At 42.2% G+C, this 23071-nt stretch overlaps 1 protein-coding gene across 3 annotated transcripts in view; it reads right to left on the bottom strand.

The window, feature by feature from the left end:
- The window catches only part of TENM4 (teneurin transmembrane protein 4), a gene marked incomplete at its 3' end in the record, with an annotated part of 366880 nt that overhangs the window by 338037 nt on the left and 5772 nt on the right, over window positions 1-23071 (bottom strand). The gene's annotated exons all lie outside the window — the stretch shown is intronic.

Raw genomic sequence — 23071 nt, forward strand, 5'->3', positions numbered from 1 at the left:
TTGCCCTTTGCTTAAGATTCACCTCAGTCCCATATATCACTGTCCTTGTTTTGTAGAATACCCACAAATTTGCTAAGACTGCTTCTTATGCTCCTACCATACTGTGTCTTTTGAGTGTTTGGTTGCTGTGCAGCTCCCCTCTTTCTCCCATCCTAATGTTGTTACAGGCTATAGCTGTTTGCTAAGAAATGAAAGATGATATTTAAAAGGATGCTAGTACTAGGTTGACTGCTGTTGAATTTCAGAGCCACTGGTACAAATACTGAATTGTATTACTTTCATGGTAACGGTCTCCCCAAAGGATTCTCCTCTTGCCTCAGATGCTCAGTCCCCGGTCAGTTCAGATCTGATTGCTCATCTGTTAGATGTAATAATAGCATCATGCTGTAGCTCTACGGTGCCTTTCATCTGATGTGTTTTACAGAGTCTGGGCAGCTGTCGTGGAGAAGCAGGTGGGAAGCTGAGTGCTGAGGCTGTTTCTAAAGTAATTTCAGTTGACATATATTTAGTGAACCTCTCCTGCTGATAAAGAGGTACAGTGTGTATTATATATGCATATATATATACACAGAGGTAATTAAAATGACAGCAGTGGTACCAGTGGCCAGCTGGGACACATCCAACGGCACCTTTCTTCATGAGCCCCCCACCCCAGCTGGTCGCCAGTCCCTGAGGTGCATCCACCATTGCTGCTGTTTCAGGATGTGTTTTTTCCTAGTCATGTGATGACTGAGGGCATCTGTCTAGACACAGCTTGGGAATTTGGCTGTGTTTTATGAAAATGCCATTTCTCTGTCTGCATTGATGTACTGTCAGCAAACCAAGACCGAGCTATTGAGAAGAAGGATCCTGTTTGCCCAGAAATAAGGCATAAAGATGATGACTCCAACAGCCATGATACCGGTAACATAAGAGAAGATGGTAACTGGAGCATACAGAAGTGATCACATTTATTTGCAAAAGAGCTTGTGCTTTTGGAGGGTAGTAAGTTATCTTAGAACACTGACTGGAGACACTGATGTATCTACTTTGCTGAGCTTAGGATGCCTCTGACTACTGGACCAACATGCATATGCATGATATAGCACAGTGTCCTCCAAGGATATTATCTGAGATTTTTCAAAGCAAAACTAACTGGGCTGGGCAATAGTTGTGGCTGTTATTCAGCTGAACAGCTCTGGTTGCTTTCGAGTCACCTCATGGGCACTGGGTACCACAGGTCTCCATAGTCCAAGACCAAAGCCCCAGGCAGGTCTTTGGTTTTCTCAAACCCCAAAAGCAAATTTTTATGCTAGGAGACAAATCCTGAAACATGATGAGTAAGAAGGGGAATTCAGGTGAATCTGGGACAACTGTGACTAACTACACCAGGGAGATGTTTGTCCCTTTTCAGTGCTGAAGCTGTGCCGGCACAGTTCCTGCTAGACACAGTGGACTCCATGGGCTGTGATTTCCTCTTCACATACAGGAACAGGTTATATTCAACTACTTTGTGATCCCTTAGTAGGATCGGATTCTCAAAGACCTTTTCCCTGTTATGATTTTACATTAAAGTGAGTGTGAGTGGCTGAGATGTGCAGGCCAGAGGGGAAGAGCAAGAGAAAGTGAGAACAGTGGTGACCTTGTCACACGCTGAATAGCAAATTCCTGTTTTCTAAAAATAGTATCTTGTCTTTCCCATGACACTAACGTGCACTGCAGCTTCAAATTTGCTTGTAAATCTCCTCTTGGTCACACACGAAATCACTTGATTCAAACATGGCAATGCAGTAAATTTGAAGTGACCTGCTGAGAAGTATATACAGAATGAAACTCAGAGCAGCGTTATATACCAATTGCTAACATCAACCATTGCCTAGTGTGCCTTTCAAGTAATGCCTGTCCTCAAACACCTTCCTACAATTTCCTTCTCATCCCCAGAGAGGACAAATGTTTTATTTTGCCATTTCTTTAAGAATTTAGGTTGAAGCTCAGTTTTGATTGTCTAGGTCTTGATAAAGGTGATGATAGGGTTGAGTGTGTATGGGTAAGAATCAGGGGGAAGGTCAAAAAGGCAGCTATCATGGTGGGATAATGTTATAGACCATCCAACCAGGATGAAAAGGCAGTTGAAGTATTCTATAAGCAGTTGAGAGAAGTTCCACAATTGTTAGCCATTGTTCTTCCATGAGACTTCAACTTTCCAGATGTCTACTGAAAATACAGTGCAGTGGAAAAAAAACAGTGTAGGAAGTTCCTGAAGAAGGTGGAAGATAACTTCCTGACACAGCAGGTGAGGGAGAAGACTAGGGAAGGTGCTCACTGGACCTGTTGTTTGAGAACAGAGAAGGACTTGTGGTTGATGTGAGGGTTGGAGCCTGTCTTGAGCATAGTCATCACAAAGATAGAGTTTTTGATTCTTGGAGAAGTAAGGAGGGGAGTGCAGCAGAATCACGACCAGGGCTCATGGAGGGCAGAGTTTGGTCTGTTTAGGAGCCTGATAACAGAGTCCCTTGGGAGTGAGTCCTGAAGGGAAAAGGAGTCCAGGAAGGATGGACATGCTTCCAGGAAAAAAACTTCGAAGGTGGAGCAATGGGAACTCACCATGTACTGAAAGATGAACCAGAGGAGAAGATGACCAGCCTGGCTGAGAGGAGAGCTTTGGCTGGTACTCAGGAAAACATGGAGAGGTTATGACCTTTGAAAGAAAGGGCAGATAACTCATGGGGGCTACAAGGATGTCATCGGGTTATGCAGGGAGGAAATTAGAAGGACTAAAGCCCAGTTAGAACTTAATTTTGCTACTGTTATAAAAGACAATTAAAAATGTTTCTATAAATACATTAACAACAAAATGAGAGCTAAGGACAATCCCCATACTTTATTGGATGTGACAAAGTACACAGAAAAGGCTGAGCTACTTAATGCCACCTTTGCCTCAGTTTCTAGAGCAATACCAGTTGCTCTCTGGGTGAGCTGGAAGACAGGGATGGAGAGCAGAATGAAGCCCCCATAATCTAAGGGAAAATGTCTGGCAACCTGCTACACCACTTAGACACACACAGGTCTATGTTGCTGGTTGGAATCCACCCAAGGATACTGAGGGAGCTGGCAGAATTGTGCACCAAGCTATTTTCCATTAATTGTCAGGAGTCCTGGCTACCTGGTGTTGTTGACTGGTGGTTAGGAAGTGTGATGACCACCCACAAGAAGGATAGGAAGGAAGATCTGGGAAACTATAGGCCTGTCAGTCTGACCTCATTGGTGGGAAAGGTTATGGAGCAGATTATCTTGAGTGCCATCAGGGCAACTAGGTGATCAGGCCCAAACAGCCTGGATTCAGAAAAGGCAGGTTCTGCTTGACCAACCTCATCTCCTTGAGCCAACTTTATGAGGTTCAACAAGGCTCAGTGTTGGATCCTGCCCTTGGGTCATAATAATCCCAGGCAATGCTACCAGCTTGGGGAAGAGTGGCTGGGTCAGTCAGTAATAAGTGATAGGATGAAAATAAGTGGCCTCAAGTTGCACCAGGTGAAGTTTAGATTAGGTATTAAGAAAAATTTCATCACCAAAAGGGTTATCAGACACTGGAACAGTCTGCCCAGTGAAGTAGTTGAGTCCCCATCCCTGGAGGTATTTAAAAGACATATAGATGTGATGCACAGGGACATGGCTTAGTGGTGTACTTGTCAGTGCTGGTTGGACTTAATGATCTTAAAGATCTTTTCCAGCCTAAATGATTCTGTTATTTATGGCAGTGCAGAAACCCAAAAGATTTCCCTTGAGTAATCCTAAAGCTGTGCAACATGGACACCAGGGTCCAAGTGTTACTTTACAGGAGTACTGCTCTTACTCCAGCTTGGTTACTCCCAGTTGAAATGCAGTCCTTTAGTGATGACAGATGCTAAGAGAGAAAGACCCTTCTGTTGTGCGTGTGTGGGTGGGGGGGTGACCAGCACGACTATACATTCATGGAAACAGATGGAACAGTTTATACTACAGTACTCATGCATATTTGGTTTGTATTTGAATGAAGACTAACAGATGCAATGCGCTATTTTATTTTTTAGGAAATATATGATTAGATATGGTTAATTTGCAGAGGGTAATGAGCTACATGCCCTTATTAGAAAGTCATATATTTATGTACATTTCTAGTGGAAACATCTTTCTCTTGAAAAAAGAAACTCGTCGTTCAAAACAGAAAAGTTGACCTCTCTGGATTTGCCTGTTGTATACCTGCTCCTTCTGTTCAGCCGTTGCACTCTGATGTTTATTAAGAAATCCAGACAGGGGAATACTGAAGAATGAATTGTGATCCTCCAGAAATGTTCTCTGCAGCTGGTTAGATTTCTTATATGTATAGACCTAAATAATTTTATTTAGTTTTGAGAATACATCCCGGAAAACTGCATTTCATTCTCACCACGTTGAAAAGTTATTCAGCATCTTAAACTTGACTGACATTGATATTTCAATCATCATATAACGAGACATTAGGTGAAATATTCCTAGATGGACACCTTCTTTAAGAGTATCACTTACTTGAGCCTTAATCATCTAACATATTACTTTTAATCTCATTCACAGCTACTTTGGAGTTCTTTTTGCATCTGTGAAAAAGCCAACTGATGTACAGACACTTTTCCCCTGAATTTAATAAATTAGATTCACCCTCTAGAATAAAACAGAAAACTTTTTTTTCAGTCTCATAAATTCAGTGGACTGACCGCCTTAGAGGCGGACACCACCATTTCCTGAGTGTTTCAGAGAGCTCTACTCAGTACTGCCAGATCAATTCCTATTCACTGAGGATCTCAGAAGCATTTTGGATAAGCTCAGGGGACAGGGTGTCAATGGCCCTGGTCTCTAGCCCCAGTCTTGCCAAGTACAGAGCACAGAATCACAGAATCACAGAATCGTAGGGGTTGGAAGGGACCTCTGGAGATCATCGAGTCCAACCCCCCTGCCAAAGCAGGGTCCCTAGGACAGGTCACACAGGTTGGGGTCCAGACGGGTCTTGAATATCTCCAGAGAAGGAGACTCCACAACCCCCATGGGCAGCCTGTCCCAGGGCTCCCTCACCATCACTGTGAAAAAGTTCTTCCACTTATTGTGTGGAACTTCCTGTGCTCTAACTTAAGGCCATTGACCCTTGTCCTGTCCCCACAAACAACTGAAAAGAGGCTGGCCATTTCCTCCTATCTCCCACACTTCAGATGTTTATAAACATTAATCAGATCCCCTCACAGCCTTCTTTTCTCAAGGCTGAACAGCCCCAGTTCATTCAGCCTTTCCCCACAAGGGAGATGTTTCAAGCCCAACATGCAACATCAAACCGATATAGTTACCAGGGATGGAAATGCATCCCAGCAAACCACCTCAGGATGCAGCTGTCCATGCACACAGACACTTTGTAAGCTTGCACATTGTCACTTTGCAGCAGTTTCATGAGGTTTATGTTTCTTAACTTTTAGCAACAGGTAATTACTACTCTAGGATATAGATCCCTGCAATGTTGAGGAGGGTAGCAGTTGGTTCAGTGCTAAATATATGTCATGGATGAGAAAGACACCTTAGCACAAAACACCTAGGTCAGCCTTCCCATTAAAGCACTGTGAGATTTTTAACATCCATGCAGAGCAGATGAAATCAAAGTCTCCTTCAAAGCAGCGACTGACAGTGACACGTCGCTGTGTTTTCCTGTCCTGGTGGGATGAAAAGCTGAGCAGACTTCATCGACAAGTTCAGTCCAGTTGGAAGTATGAGTCCCCCCCCGACATCTGGCCCAGGCTTCATCAGTTCTGCCTTGCTGCAGGAACAACCCTTGTCCCAATTCATTGAGCAGAGGCAACCAGGCCCTTTTTGTAGTGTGTATTATCAGATCATGTCTACCTCAAATCATACTGGCCCACGCTGTCATCTCCTTCAACACACTTTTTGGTTAAAATTTCCACCAGCCAAGCTTACATACACTGCATTTGTGTGATGGGTAGTTTGCCAGAAAAAAAAAGAAAAAAGCAAAAAGCACAAAACTTGGTCTTTATATGAGAGATAGCTTCCTTTGTAGGATTGGGAAACGAGGAAGGATTGTGATAAACATCATTACCAGCAAGTAATTTTCCTCTTTCTGATGCATCTCTGCAGTGAGTTTGTTATCTGCCTGCGTGAAAGATCTTTTCAAGATGTTTCTAGTCCCCAAGGAAGTGAGAGAGTAACAGAGTTGTCCCAATAACAATAAAGGCGGGGGGGGGGGGGATGTCAGGGGGAAGAAGATGTCTCTCTTGTTCCTCTAACACTTGACAAAGCACTTTCCTCCCCCTTCCTAGCACTACTCTCCTAAGCAGTTCGGAAGGGAAATGAGTTTGCTTGCAGATATTTTTGTTCTCTAGCTAGAGAAACAAATGCGTTCACTGAATATAGCTCTGCCAAGAAAATAAGAACACGGGCAGGACTTTGAATGGAACCACTGATGGGAATGAAGGAGGGGAACAGTTTGCTGTCTGAATTGCTCATCAGGAAGAAATAAAGGTGAAGAAAGAGATGGAGGAAATAGAGTTGTTTGAGTAAGGATACTGAATGCAAAATCTGAGGAGAAGAAACAGTAAATGCTGAGAAGAAGCTGGATGAGTCTGAGTCATGCAACAGATTTCTTTTCCCCCCCCTAAAACTGTGTAAAAAGGAAGCTGCAACAACCTACCTCAGAAACCTTTCTTGCAATCGCTGTAGGAAAAATGGTCCTGGAGCAAGGTCATGGCTTTTCTTGCAGGACATGATGTGAGGGCTAGTGTGGGAGAATATTTGGTGACATTTTCATGAGGGCAACAGGTATCCAGCTATCAACAGCTACCCTTCAGTAACAGATGGACAAAGCCAAACTCTTCTGTTCTTCCCTCTGTTGATCAGGTGGGATGAAATCTTGATGGTTTCAAGTGTCATCTCATGGCTTTATGGCATATCATGATGAAGAGAATTACTGGCTGCTTCCTAGCTCCCTGCGGGGCTGCATAGGACCTCGACAAATCCTAACTCCCGCTGTTCCTATAACAGCTTTCCTAACACAGTGGTACTTCCAAAATGGTCCCTGCTAGTGACCTTCTGAATTGCCTGTAATTCCTAACACTCTTACTTTAAAGTATTAGGAAAAAGAACCACTGTCCAGTTTTCAGACAGTATTTTGCAAGAGGAAGGTATGTCTGCATACTTCAGAAAACATGTGAGTAAAGAATATGTTAATTCTTAATTTATTTTTTTAATCCTATTCTGGAATCCTATTCTTAGGCTTATCTAGACTTGGAAATGTACCAATGTCATTATTAATGGAGAATTATTTTGAAATATTAATTTTGAAGCAACTCTACATGGAATCAGAATGATCAGATGGAGAATTGTGCCAAAAGGTATGATGCTGAAATAATTATTTCATAACAGCCATATCAGTAAATTTCCAATCGGAGAGAAGGTCATATACACAGGAAGGAAGCAAACCCTATTGTCTCCCTCCTTCCTTACAGCCCTTGTTTTACAGCCAAATAAGCAATAATGAGGCTGTAGATCTATGTCTTCTTCTTAGAATCCAAAAGGCTTTACAGAGTCTGTTGGATGAATTTCAACACCCTGTTCCAGTCCAAGGAGGAAATAAGCTCTTCCAGAAATTCACCAATCTTCCTTTTTCTTCTTTGAGTCTGGCTGTAGCTCAAAGGAACCTTATGGACCATCTGTCCCTCCTATCCTTTCAACCCCCACATGCCACCATCGATAAGACATCAATCTGTGAAGCAGCTCTGGGAGAGACTTTTTTTTTTTAGTAGCTTCTCCAGGAAAACATCCGAGCAATTCCTCTGCAGAATCTATCTGCTCTCTGTGTCTGCTGGGGAAACGGGGTGTTGACCTCTCCCCATCTCTACCATGGTCTGGACATTCTTCTCTTGAAGGACATAAATGTATTTGCAAGAACTTTAAACAAAGCCAAGAATGAATTAACCAAAACCAATTCAGGGAGGACAGTGATAAACAGGGCATGGCTCATGAGAGCGTTAGAGGTTTGGAAAACATTACTTAGAGTGAGACACTCCAGAAGAAAAGAACTAAAAGAAGGTTAAGGGCTCAGTTCATCACTCTCTATAGGGACATGAATCTATTGGGGTACTGCTCAGAGGCAATAATAGATGCTAGGGTCTAGGCTGTCTTTGGGAACACTTCCTGAATATCCTTCTCTTATGTTTTGTGCTCATGTGGGACCAACCATAATCTGATGCTGAGCATGCAAACCTCTGGTGCTACTGACTGAAACAAAAAGCTTGGGGTCTGAATTTGTTTCAGACTCCAGACCGTGGCTCTTAAGTTTCAAAAAAATATTTTCTATTCTGAGGTGGTAAAATATCTCCCTAGGAAAAAGTGCTAATCTCTTCTGAAATATACAGTTGGAAAATGATCTTTTCCATAGTCATGAGGCTTACAGAGAGAAGTTAGTAAGAGCTCTTCTGTAACACAGCTGCTTCCATCCAGTTGTCCTGTTCATTATTTTTGTCTTCCAGCAAGACATTCAGGCTTGAGTTGAAAGACACCACGAGCATCTTGCAGAGATGCTGCTGGTAGGCTGCTTACCCTAACCCCACGACCCTTCTTAGAGGTAAGACCTCCGAGCTGTCACCCTGCTGTATTCAATAGCTTTCCACTCCCCTACAGCAGTAGATCATCACATTTGTTTGCACTTGTACTATGCCTGTTTAGGCTCTGTCCTTACAGCTTTTTAGTTGTATTGTTTTTGCTACTCATTCCAGTTTTAATGTTCCCACACTTTACCAGCCATGAGTCTAGGTTTTCCACTAGATAACTACTAGCATCATACTGAGTTCCCATACCTGTGGCCCAAATACCTACCTTTTTGGCCCCAGAAACTCTCTATCCAACAATTAATGTAGCAAAATATTTTTTATCTTTCTTTTCTCGCTCTCTCTCTTTTTTTTTAAGGACTTCCTTCATCCATTTACACTAAAGGGGAAGGACTGTTAACTGACATTTCACCAGGGCTCTGCTTCAATTCACACAAATCCCAATATCTAACAGGACCAGGAAGAGGATTAATAATCTGAAATTCATATGGAAACAAGCCCATTTGCTACTAGACCACATTAAAGAAGATACCCCTTCACAAACAGGCATGAACCCCATCAAAGGGAGTTAGGAAAAGATCCCGTTCAGCTTTAATAAAAGCCATGGAGGGTTTTTTTGTGTTGACCTCTGCTTGCTTTCTCTATTCACAGTGCCAACATAAGGAAAATGATGAAATGAAGTGAATTTGCCATGGTGTAAGAGCAGGTCTGATGAAGATGGAATGGCAAAGACCCACACTTGATGGCCAGTCAACAGCCAAAAATATTCAGGTGGGGCAGAGGAACACTGACTTGGTAGGGAACAAGGGGAACATGTTTCATATGCTTCTGTGTGTCGGAAGAAGTCTGGCTTAGGCATGTAATTAAAATTATATACATCTATCTTCTGTTTGCACAAATGTTTTTCCCAACTTTTATATAGATTCATGAGCCAATGCCATTCAGAACTTAGCACTTTGTAAGCATGTAAGTAACCCTCTCTATCACCCAAACATCTGACTGAACCTGATCTGCCTGAAAAGACCTATTTTCCCTACAGCTCCATCAGGTGGCATTCCTCATAGCCCTTCCCCAGTTCTTGTTTGTAGACTGATCCCATGCCACATCTTCTACTCTCCTGATGCCAGGGTGTCTGCGATGCCCAAGTTCATCACCTTCCTGTCCGAGAAGTGGCCCAAGATTAACAGTCTTTCAAACTTCCACAAACACAGCACTCATTTCATGGCAATCCCCCAGCATACGATGGGTCAAATCATCAGTCTGGGAAACAGACTTATGGAAGGAGAGCTGTAGAATGCAACCAGAAAACTGCACACATGCTGCCTTTACCTGCCACCTCTTCCAGAGGAGACAAGTTATATTAAATGCCAAGGAGGAGTAGAATCAGCTACAAAAAAAAGTTTGCTTTGTTGAGCATTAATAAAACTGATGGGGTATGTTTATGTAGCACCTTTCATTCCAAATGATCAAGTGCCTCGCTAGCCTTAATCATTTCACCCATCACTGAACTGCAGACACCTCTGGGGTGGAACATTAACAGATGCTCGGTAGAGCACAGCAGCAAAACAGAGCAATTTAATGGAGGAGAAACACCCCGTCCAGCTGCAGGTGCAAAGGGAATTTTGTTAAATGGAATGTAATTATCCAAAGCAGAGGTACCTAGGAGAGAGAGAGACATTTCCCTTAATACTCTAATATTGGGCTATGGCTGCTTTTCCAGCCCCGATGTTACTGGGGGATCAGCATCACAGCCTGGTGAGAGATTCTGGGGTTGCAGTTGAATCTCAATTTAATTTCCATCCTAAGGTTCCCAAAAGAAAAAGCATCTTGGAGATTACATTTGTGTGTGTGTGTGTGTGTGTGTGGGGGGGGGATGTTTCCAGATTCCCACCTTTTCAGCCAACGATTTCCGTTTGCCTCTTTCAAACACCTAAAACAAACTGGAAACAAATGGGGAACGTGGCTGGAGAGGGAGGTTCAGTACATCCACATTCCTAACAAAACATGAGGTTCTTTTGGCTATAAAATCCACACTTTATATGAGGGAGAATCATTGTCCTTAAACTATTCATGGCAGGGTGGCTTGATTTAAATTGTAATCATGGTTTAAACCAGAAAACAGAGAATCTTGATTTAAATAATCAGTTTTAATCTTGTTTTGCATGTGTGCTTTTCTGTTATGTTCTTTTAAAACTGGTTGATTCTCACTGATTGGTATAATTTGCTGCTTCTTTATGCTAAATCAAAGAATATCCTATATCTATACATATTTATTTCAGCAATTATATAGTTTAACATGCATTTATTCAGATTCCTACTTTTTACATGTTTTATAAAAGGAAAATGGTTAACAACAGATTTCTTATTCAGTAGATGATTGCTGGATTTTATTTTTTTTTCACTTTTTTTTTGGGGGGGGGAGTTGTTTTTCATTTATTTGGAATTCACGTCAAGCTGCATTTAAAGGGAAACTGAAATTCAGTCATAATTTCACACACACAAACTCCCTTCCCAAACTGAGTGTAATAAAAGTACTTGAACTTGCTGGAGACACAAGAAGAAAATAAGTCTTATGCAGAAAATGAGTTGGCATTAACAAAGACAGCGCTAGCTGTCGCTGGGGAACTGGAACAGAGGTGAATTTCCAAGAGAGCTTGGTAATGCTTCTTCCTTGCTGGTAGAGCTGGCTTAAATAGCTCACAGGTCTTTTCACTACCCCACCCTCAGCCAGTGGACCTTCTTTAACCTGAAATGGGGAAGTTTTCTGTTGGGTGGGGACTGGAATAAGCTGCCCAGGGGGGTGTGTAGTCTCCTTCTCTGGAGATATTCAAGACCTGTCTGGATGCCTGCCTGTGTGATATGTCCTAGGGAACCTGCTCTGGCAGGGGGCTTGGACTCGATGGGCTCTGGAGGTCCCTTCCAACCCCTATGACTGTGATTCTGTGATTTCTGCTGCTCCACCCTGGCTTGTACAGACTACTCTGTCTAGGGTGTCAGCAGTCCCATGGGAGTTGTGAAAACACCTGTCAGTGCAGAGACACCCCTTCCCCCACCCCGTCCTTGAGGAAAGGCTTTAAATCACACCTTTTTTGGGATGTCAGAGTTGGACTGTGTGAGAAGTGGGGATAGAGAATCCCTGCTAATAGGTAACTGGGGTGGCAACTGGGGACCTCTTAAACCAGTTCTCTCCCCAGACATATTGTGCCCTGGAAAGTATCAGAATACATCTTGTTTCTGGTTTCATTCCTGCAAAATAAAATTCTTGTCCCAGTGACAGGACAAGAGGCAATGGGCATAAACTCGAATAGAGGAAGTTCCACCTGAACATGAGGAGAAACTTCTTTCCTGTGAGGGTGTCAGAGCCTTCAGACAGGCTGTCCAGAGAGATTGGGGAGTCTCCTTCTCTAGAGATATTCAAAACATGCCAGAACACTGTTCTGTGTAGCCTTCTCAAGGTGATCCTGCTCTGGCAGGGAGTTGGGCTGTATGATCTTCTGAGGTCCCTTCTAACCTTGATCATTCTGTGATTCTGTGAAAACTTCCTCTCCTCTCCTTTTCAGCTGCTGGGGAATTTCTCACTTCTGTACACACTCATTGAGCTGGTCTACCTGAATGACTTAATGTGAGAAAAATCTCCCTTTCCACCTGCAGAAGAAGCTGTCAGGAGCTGATCTGGCACCTCCACAGACTGGCTTGAGGTGCTCTCCCAGAAACTACAGCCAATTCACTGATTCGACTTTACTTAAAACTTTGGCAGTTAAGACACAGCTGCTTGGAAATGATCTAAGAATGATTTACAAGCCCTTAACATACTATTCTGAATATAAGCCGTAGTTGTGCCTGCCATAATTTCCAATTTTGTTTAAACAGTTTATCTATTAAAATAAAAACTGTCTATTTAATTTAAATTAAGTTTAAAACAAATAATAAAAAAATATTTCTCTACCAAACCAGGGCAAAAAACAAAGTACATGTTTCTGAATCCAGCCAAAAGCTGTTGTTTTGATGAAGTAGTTCAGAGTTTGCCACCTCTGAAGTTGGTTGCGGAAGCCCCATAGAACTACTTTGTGTGGGGGGGTCATTAAACACAGCAGCAAGGAGAGACCTGTGCTGGCTGCCAGCTTGTGCTGCTTGGCATGTTAAAGGTCTCGTCTACGGAGAGATTTGCAGAGGGGGGAAACAGTCACTGCCTTGGTGCTGTAGCAGGGGAGAGACACCCAGTTTTGGAGCCTTTCACCCTGTTTTCAGCAGTACCCTGTGTGCCTGTGACCATTATAGGACCTGGTAAGCTCTTGTGATCTCCAAGAGAGCTCTTGGTATGGAGGCACGAGCTGCACAGTTCGTTTGATGCTGTCTCACACTCACTCAGCCTGTCTCTGTGGCTTGTAAATAGACGCAACAACAAAAAGCAGGGTTTTTTTTTTCCCACCCTGCTCCCCCCAGATACTCGGTGCATATTTGAGGGGCTGTGTAAGCCAGTGTTTTAAACACTTCAGCACAGAAACTTCACTTAATGCATTGCTGGATAAACCGGAGTACAGTTGCTTTATTTGCTGCTATCCACACCTTTAGAAAATATTCGGGCTCATAACTTAAACAAAGGTGGAGGTAGAGAAAAAAAAGAAAAAGAAAAACCATCCCTATTTTCTGTCAGGGAACTGAGATAAAGGATAGAGCCAAGGTTAAGCACTGTCTGTAGGAGAACTGTGGATTAAATCTCTTGGACTGCTGCCCTGTGCCCAGACAAAACCAGACCTTCTCTGAGTCCTGTGACATGTTTGCTCCCCAAATGTCCTTACCCTTATTTTCTGATTGAGCCACAACAAAGTTAATTTGTAAAATGTTTAGTTCAGGTAGGAATTATTATTTTCAAATTACATACATACATATATATATGTTTCAAAATTATCTGTGCTGTGATGGACAAAACAAAACGACCTGTCTTAGAGCATATAATTAAATTTTTCAGGTACAGTTCAAAGAAACACTGAAAACTTTGCAGAATTAGGGCAGTGCTGCATTTTCAATCACTGCCCTCAATTGAATAAAATGGCATTTTTGCCTGAAAGTTAATCAAGAGCCTCTGAGAAATGAAGCAATGAGGTTTTAATGAACAAATTCTCATGGCAGAAATGGCTTTCCTTTATTTGGAGCCCAGTGTGCACCCCTCAGCACGGATAAAACAAAAATAACTTGTTCTTTCCCCTCACGTTGTTCTGCTTTTAGGTAGAGACACATCTTCAATGGAAAAAAAAAAGCAAAGCCAGATACCTCAAGGGGTGTTGGAGGAGACTGGAGCAGATGTGAGCTAATGCTCTGTGTGCTGGATCTAGAAGTACATATAGTGGTCCAAGTGGGAATTCAGGAATACAGATGTGAGCATCTGGAAATGCCAGATGGGAATATGTCTGGTACAGCTTTCCCCTGTGCAGGAAATAATGCTGAACCTCTTGGAAAGGCTGGGATGGTGTTCTGACATGTTCTGCCTGCTGCAGTTTGGTGTGACCCCTACGCTCCAGGATGAAGGGTGAGAAGGCAAAGGTTAAACAAGTTCTATCTCCCTGGTCTGCACTTAGCCAGCAAGCTTAACTCTTATCTCAGAGATAAATATCAGTCCATTTTGAACCTTAAACCATCACCCCTACCATGTTTGGATATGTTTTTCCCTATAATCCTTTGCTTTTCTCCATGCTGTTTCTCTCTCATACATGCCAGGAGGGCTCGATCCCTTGCTTAGGTTGGAGCTCATGTCTGGCCCTAAAAGCAAAATCCTGCCCCAAATGCACATTAAGTTGCATCTCCAGTGGGACAAAGTGCCGACGTCCACATCAGCTCTGATGGCGTTCAGTGTCCTGGCCGTAACCCTTATTCCATAGCATTAGCCATTCCCCATTGGTATTGAACACAAATCCCAGCCTAAAAACAAGCTGGAAGCAAAGCACTGTTGTTGACAGAGCAATAGGTCTTTCATTGCAGAACCTAGCTGTATTCCCCCTAGGGTGTTTCACACCAAAAGAACTTGTTCATGGCACTCAGAAATAGTGTTAAAATGATTTAAAATCACACAGTGGTTTGGGTGGAAGGGACCTCAAAGCCCATCTAGTTCCCACACCCTGCGATGGGCAGGGACACCCTCTAGTAGCCCAGGGTGCCCAAAGCCCCATCCAACTCGGCCTTGATCCCTGCCAGGGATCAAGGGGCAGCCCCAGCTTCTCTGGGCAGCCTGTACCAGGGCCTCCCCCACTTCCCTGGGAAGGGTTTCTGCCTAAAATCTCATCTCAATCTCCCCTCCTGAAGCTGAAGGCCATTCTTCCTTGTTCTGTCCCTCCCTGCCCTTGGCACCAGCCCCTCTCCAGCTTTCCTGTAGCCCCTGGAGGTACTGGAAGGGGCTCTAAGTTTTTCCCACAGCCTTCTCTTCTCCAGGCCAAGCAAGCCCAACTCTCTCAGTCTAATTTCATGGCAGAGGTGCTTCAGCCCCCAATCATCTTTGTGACCTCCTCTGGACTTACTGCAACAGCTCAATATCCTTCTTGTAGTGGGGACCCCAGAGCTGGATGCATCACTAGAGGAAAGGTCTCCCCAGAGCGGAGCAGAGGGGCAGAATCCCATTCCTCTACCTGCTGGCCCTGCTGGTTTTGATGAGGCTTATGTTGAGCTCATGTCGAACTTATCCCCTAACATCCCCAATTCCTTCTCCTCAGGGCTGTTCTCAATCTATTCTCTGCCCAGCCTGTGGTTGTGCCTGGGATTGGCCTGGCCCATGTGCAGGATGTTGCACTTGGCCTTGTTGAACTTCATAAGGTTCACACAGGCCCATCTCTACAGCCTGTCATGAATTACTTCCAGAATAAGCAGCTTGCCAGCAATAGTAGCAAATGCAATTATTTTTGTTTAAAAATAGTCCCATGACAAGGCAGTTTAAAGCAGGAAAGGAAAGGACAAAAATTAACAGCATAATTCAAAAGAATAGTAAATTCTTACCTGTTAATGTTGTCTCTATGTGCCCTCTTCCCCAATATTCAGGCTAATGAGTTTCTAGAGTTTGGACCTTTTTTTTTTTCTGCTTAATGGCTTCACTATCATCACAGTAGTAATAACAACGTGAAACCTACACACTAACCTACATTGAACTGCAGTTCATTACAGCAGAATAACATAGTGAAGGGTTTTAATGTCTGCATCCACTCAGACACAGATTACAGTAATACAGAAAATACATTCTCTACGGGATGTACCATATGGGAATAAAAGTAATAGAACAAGAAAATGGAAATACTTCTTTCCCTCTAGAGGCAAATAGGCCAGTGATGAGATAAATTAGCCCTAGAAATCATAGGAAATTCATTCACTGTAGAACAAAATCAAGATACTGATCACTAATGCAGCAATTGAATTATCAAACTCAGATTAATCCTGTGTACCTTCACCTCCTAAATTGGGAGCACGGATGCTGCTGTCTCTCTCTGCAGTCCCTGGGGTAGGCTATGTGTTACCAAAAGGACAATCAGCTCTTGGGTGGGTTGAATCCTGCCTGAGAGAGAGCGGCATTCAGTTGTTTCCCCTTTTGAAAGGCTGTTTTACACACAGTGGACAGGGGGTTGGTTGAATGTGGAGAGAGTTTAAGTGACTGTTGGCCTAAGCCCCATCAGTTTATTGTCCCATCAAGGTAAAACTTTCCCTGAGTCTCTGGTGAAGTGAGGTGGTGCCTAACCTTTTCATTCTCAAGAATTGTCTCAGGGCTAATATCTAAAAGGGACAAAAAAGATGAGGGGACAGGAAATATGGGACGTTAGGAATCCATCATTAAGGATGGCTATGGTTAGAATGTTGCATCACGAGTAAGGAAGAAGTAACAGTCTTCATGGGAGCCATTTTCCTGTGGAGAAAGTAGCATTTGGGATGGTTGGGTAGCTAAAGTCTCCTTTTTAGGACTAATATCCTTTATAGAAATATTAGTATCTTTACGGTTGGAGGGCCTGAAGGCACGTTCCTTCCCCTGACCTTCACTTTTCAAGTGATCACAAAGTCTGAATATCTCTATAAGGCTGCTTCAGTAGGTTGCAATATCCAAGCAATCCCCTTGTACTATTAAAATGGGGAATTTCTTGCAAATCCTACTTGGAAAAGAGCAGTGTAAGAGTTTTGAGGAGCTGAAACAGGGAAGGGGATTAGTGAAAATTCCCTTCTGGATCTGCTACTCATTTTTGTAGTTCTTCTCTATCTTCTCCAATTGATGATGGATCTTCAGTGGTAAGGGTTCTGGCTTATTTTTATTTCAAACTGAAACATCTTGTTAATATTAAGGTTATAACTGATAGGAGGCAAGTGAAAGATGACAGCCAGCAGATGTCTGTTCTTGACTGGGTAATTCTAATTTATTCTTCTCTTACCTACTCAAAAGGCATAAGGGAAACTTAATAAAGTATAGCTCATAGCAGATTCCTGTTTTTTTTTTATTTATTGTGAAGAATTTTATTATTTTTTTAATCTCCTTTCTGAATTGTCCAGAGTCTGAGTATCACATTTTTCCCTATATTGCTTGCAGAAGAAGCATGTCTGAAGTGCACACTCATTTACTGGAAATACTTTATAATGCACTATTTAATTTAAAGGAGAAAAGAAAAAAAAAGAAAATAGATGATGTTGCTGCAACCACGGTAACAATATTGATAATAGAGTGTATGAAGCCTGAAAGGTAGTTACTCAGCAAAACATGGTAATAAAAAGAAAAGTCACCGTGGATTATCATATGGGGTATTATTTGTAATACAAAGATTATACAGTAATTCTGGCAATGCTAATTGCACTAATATATTGAGTTGTATTTGTGCCAGTGATGTAGGTCAACAAGGTTTGATAAACAGGAAGGTGAATGTGAAGAAGGCTGTGTAAAAATACTTCCTCTGCAGAAATTCAGAGATATTCAGGAGAACCTTGCAAGGCCTCTGGTAGCAAATATAGACAACATTAGGAGATAAGGTCTCGATTACCAAAGGGAACAGGAGAAGAACACAGAAATAATTACCTTTTGCACAGAGGTCCCTTAGCTATTGTAAAATAGCTCTGAGGAGAAAATATTTAAGAAAAGCTGATGAAATTCTGGAATATGTGTCTTGGTCATCAGAATAGCTTTCTGATTTAATAAGAAGTCCAAATGGATATTGGAAACCTAACGGTGAACAGCATGTTGCAGTGTATTCAACCAAGGACACTGGGATTTATACCACTCTGGCATGGAGCCTGTTCTGCCATGCCAGAGAGATACCACCGCACACCTAGGACCTGATCTAACACTGCTTATGGAGTATTCAAAGGCGTCAGTGAGGACTGTATCAGACACCACTAAGTCTATTTAGAATTCTTAACTACCCAGGAGAAATAAAGTTGTATAGTATTATTGGTGCTCCTTGTTTGAAAGACTTGTCTTTAATTATTTCCTGCTCTAATGCACCCCTGTGTTTCTAAATATCTTCTATAAGCATTCAATTCTATCAAGTCCTAATTTCCTATGCAGTTTCTTAAGCACTTTTTTGAGCAGCAGTAATGGCTTAAGCAGTGTGGAAGCAGAAAGTAAGCAAGAAATGCTCTTTAAATCATGCATTATGTCAATTAAAACAGCTAAGAGTTGGGTCTGTAATGGTAGAGAAGGCAGAGCTATCACATGAGCTTTCCAGCTTCTGGTTGCAAGTAGGTGTCAGTTTTACAAAAAAACTGAAAGAATTTTCCAGAAAGGCAGTATATTTGATGGCAAAGCAAACATTACCCATAACTCTTTCACTACCGTTCTGGTCAAGCTGGTAAGGTTTGAAGAACAAATTTCAATATTAGGCTGATAGTTTGTTTGACAGTTTTAAAGCTTATTTAAATGTATCCCAGATCAGTAGTGACTAAAAGAAAAATTAGTTCTCCCTGCAGGGTGCAGGTCCAGGAAAGAAAAATGAATTTGTGCTCTTAATCTTGTCACCAGTGAGTAAGCATCTGTACTGCTGTAGTCACCATACCACCCTTGGCTCTGACTGGTGATATCAGAGGTGAAGCCAAATGGACCTTGAGATTAACCTGCTCTTCCTAAAAAGAGGTGACGGACACATGTGGTGGAAGCATTGGGCTGATTGTACCTGCACCGTGTTCACTGTTAAATGGGAGGTTTGAGTCCAGCAGTGCAGTTCTCACCCCTTTTACACACATGTACTGCATGCAGGGTTGTTTCCAGGATGACAAGATTTCTACGTATTTTTGAATTGCGAAGATGGAAAGAAGCAGCACAGTGTAATTTGTCAGCAATGGTCCTGCAGCCTGAATTTTTGCTTCCAGGGTGGTTAGATCTGGAATTTTAGTTCATGTCTACTAATCTCTCCATCCGCTAGATAAGAAAATGCCTCACTTCAGCAACACTTCTGCTGCAAGAATTTCTTTACACAATATATCACAATTGAGCATCTCCAGCTTGTTTGAACTGTCTCAAGCCACCTGATGTTACTCATCCTGCCTGTGAGATCCTTCTGGCCTCTTGGTACTGCCCACATTCTTCCCAAGAGGAGATGAGAACAGAAAGAAATATCTGCTCCACTCTGCTCATGCACACAGCATTAATCACTGATGTCTTGTCCTGTTAATGAAGAAGACCACTCCCCCTCTCTCCTGCTCCCTCTCTTATTTAACCAGCTACATGCCTTGGTGGATATTAACACTAAAACCAGATTAAAACTAAAGTGAAACTGTAGTTTGCCTGAGCTACCTTGGAACAGACAAAAATTAAACTGTACTTACTGATTTTATTAAGTACTCTTAATTTTTTTTTTAAGAAAAAACTCCACTGTTCTAGAAGAACTACACTTCTATGAAGAACAATGCAGTTGGCCCAGGTCTAAAGTTATCCTGCAGTGATTTCACTGAATAAACTAGTAAGCTTTTTATCCCATTGGAGGTAGAGAAAAGCTTGTTGTTGGCTTGTGTTTTGGGGTTTTTTGTTTGTTTTTTGGGGCAGAGGAATTCTATGTGAGAATATCTACATTTTCTGCCCATCGTATTCAGATCTATCCAGGGACTACTAGCACAATACATAACAGTCTGGGCAAATCTGGGCTAAGATCTCCCTTAACAGACCCAAAAGGAAATACTCATGGGTACCTACACACAAGCACTGTCCATCCTGACCTCTGTTAGCAGTGTCCTAAGCAGTACAAAATCCTGAGGCAGTCAAACCTCTAACTGACCAGCCCTGCGTGCCCCTAAAGTGAAAGAAAGCTCAGCAATGCTGCAGACTGTTGAAGATGGAGAAAGAGGGAGGCTTAAGAGGCCAGCTTGTACAGCCCCCTGGAAACATCCCATCTAGACCATTCTCAGCAACTATTTATCTAACCTACACTTCAAAACTTTTGGCATTGGAGTTTCTCAGACTCCTCTGTCTCCTGCACTGCTTAACTGCCTACAAACTGTTTATGAGGAGAGGAGGACCTGGGTGGCTTTGTTGAGCTCAGAGAAGCACTGGCTGAAGAGAGATCTAGCTGCTGTCTTCTAAATATTTTATGTGTGAAGATATACAGAAGTTGGAGCCAGGCTTTTCTTGGAGGTGCTCAGTGAGGGGATGAGAGACAATGGACATGAGATGTGGCAGTGGAAATTCTGACTAGCTGTTAGGACAGGAGTTGTTCACGAGAAGGGTGGTCGGCACCAGAACCAGGATGCAGGGGCTGTGGCCTCTCTATCCTGGGAGATACTCAAAGTGTAACTGAACAAGGCTCTGAGCAATGTGATCTGACCTCAAAGCCAGCCCCGCTTTAAGCAGGACACTTGACCAAAGACCTCCAGCAGTACTTGCCAACATAAACCATGCTGAGGCTCTGCATTTTTATGATTAGAAATATTTTGCTTTTAGTATGAGACAGAATTGCTGCAAAAAATGAGTTCAATTTCTAGAAGACTATTACTTTGTTCTCCTTCATTATGCTCTTCTCTGTACTAAACAATCGCTGGCTCAGTACAAAGACTGTTCAGGGTCACCTAAGGTAACACACGCCAGTCAACTCCGGGCTCAAATTCAAATGACCACTTCAGGAACTTCTTTTGCTTGAATCAGTTTTTCTGAGGAACAATACGAACCAGTATAGGAAAGAGGTTCTAACTTCAGCTACACTTACAGGAACCACATTCCTCCCTGTGCATGGATCTGAACTGTTAACAGAGAGCTCACAATTTCAACTCAGTCTGGAAGAAGATCCTGCTGCATTAGCTGCACAGAATGATAGCATTATCCCCAGACAAGGTGCAGGAACACAAGCTGTCCCTTGTGTTTCCATATTTCAAAGTGACCATCCAGGTCGAGCGAAAAGCACTGCCCAACAAAGGGGAAACCACTGGGGATGTTTGGGTGTGCAGGATCTGAGTTTGGGGCGATGCCAGCAGTATAACTCAAACTAACTCTTCACTGAAAACAAACTCTTAAGCTAGTAAGAGTATTCAACCTCCAGGAAAGCCTGGGAACAGTTTAGATAAAGCAAAGCATGGCTTTTCATGACAGCTGTCTGTGCAAGTGATTTATGGACTGCAATATGTCATGGAACCAGACCGCTTCATCGGTTTCCTTAAAGACAGAGGGGTAGATTGTGGCTGCACTTAGAGAGCAGTGTATCTGTTCCTTCAAGGCATCACCACTCCTCAAATAAAAGCAATCCCGCTTTTCAAGGGAGTGAGACCTCTCATGTTCTAAGAACACAATAAATGTCTCAGTAGAATTGGCCTTTGACAGCTCTGGATTTACAAACATCAGAAGTAAATTCTCATTATTTATTTTGGATAAATAATGAACAGCACAAAAACTGCTGACATGAACCTTCATTGGAAAAGTTGGTTTAATGGGCCCCATAAAATCTTCTATTGATGGCAGGTTCATAAAGCTCCATATTGACTTCAGCTAAAGGCTATAACTTCTATCAATACTGTCAACAATTAATATTGACTAATAAAGGTATCCTGTAAACTGAGTCATAGCATTATGTTACTTTATGCTGCCATTAGCAAAATTTCATGTCGTCTTGAAAACATTTCTCCTATAAATCTGGGATTTCTCAAAATAGCCTGTGAGAGGTAGAAGCGGAGGGCCTAGAGTAACACTGCTTCTGTGCAGAGAGAGGAAACACAGAAAAATCTTTGCATTTGCTAGAAAATGATTCTGAGAGGATCTCAGGCTTCATTTGCTCCAGCAGGTTTTGGGCTGTGAGGGGTTTACATGCAAAAGTTGCACCTTTATCTCGGCCAAGAAATTATGGAATTAAAATGTACAAATTTTGTTTACATGTAATACTTTCCCTTAGTCCTCCTCTTCCTCCCTTGCAACTTTTTTTTTTTAATTCATTTATAGCTCCAGTTCAGCTGCAGTCCCTATATTGAAATGATATGTGTTTCTCACAGCTCCAGATCAGTTTTTCTGACCTGAACCTGACTGATGTCTCCCTTATTTTCCCAGGGAAGTCTAAGCATCAGCTGAAGCTCCCCAAAGGCACAGTTTGGATTGTAATATTTTCCCTCGAGTTCCACTACTTCTTTTTTGTCAATCTGAACAATGCCATTACATACTGGACACCACTGCTTTCTAGATTTTATTTATGCTACAGGCTTTGTATTTTTCGAGTGTGATGTAGCCTTTCTCATTCAAAGCACTCAACATCTAAGACAAGAAAGGCCCAGGGCCCAAGGAAACTCCTTCTACATTTATACAGCACTTAAAATACCTGGACTTTCTTGGTCTTCACTTTCCCATCCTCCTTTTTCTAATTGCTATGAAATGGTGTTTTAACCAATGGTTAGTTTGTCATTAAATTTAAGGGAAGGTGAATTGGATGTTATTTCAGTCCTGACATGAGTCTACTATCTCTGTGAGTAGTTTCAGTAAAGCCTTTCGAGGCATGTGCTCTTACTAATGTGTTGTTGCTAATACAATTTCATTTGGAAGTGATCTGTAGGTACAAAGTTGCATTTGCACGTGTAGAGACAGCATTACGGAAACCACTCAAAAAGATTCCATCAGGTAATGCAATTCTGTTAAATAAATTAAAAAAAAAAAACAAAAACAAAATCAAACAAAAAACCCCAAAAATCAAACCCAACTGAAATTCTGTATTTTGCTTTTCTTAGTAGTTACAGAAAACAACATGCATGGGATAGGATCATGGCTGCTCGTACACTATGAAAAGCACAAGAGAGAGCTTTGGATGCAGGAGACTGGAGTGGAAGTACCAAGTGTTTGACTTTGGTTTATTCCTAGCAATTCTTAAGAGTGTGCAAAACTCTGATTGACCCTGATGATCCCTCTGTTTTTTCATCAAAACCCAAAGCTTCGGAAGAAAACACTATAATCTGGTGGTACGTGTCTGCCTGTCCTAACAGGTGCAACCTTGAAAGATACTACACAAAGAAAATGTAAAAAAACCCCTAAAGATAATTTAGAAAGATTCTTCTGCACATCCTTTAAAGAGAAG

Source organism: Gallinula chloropus, assembly GCF_964237585.1.
Source record: "Gallinula chloropus genome assembly, chromosome: 1".
Taxonomy (NCBI): Eukaryota; Metazoa; Chordata; class Aves; order Gruiformes; family Rallidae; genus Gallinula; species Gallinula chloropus.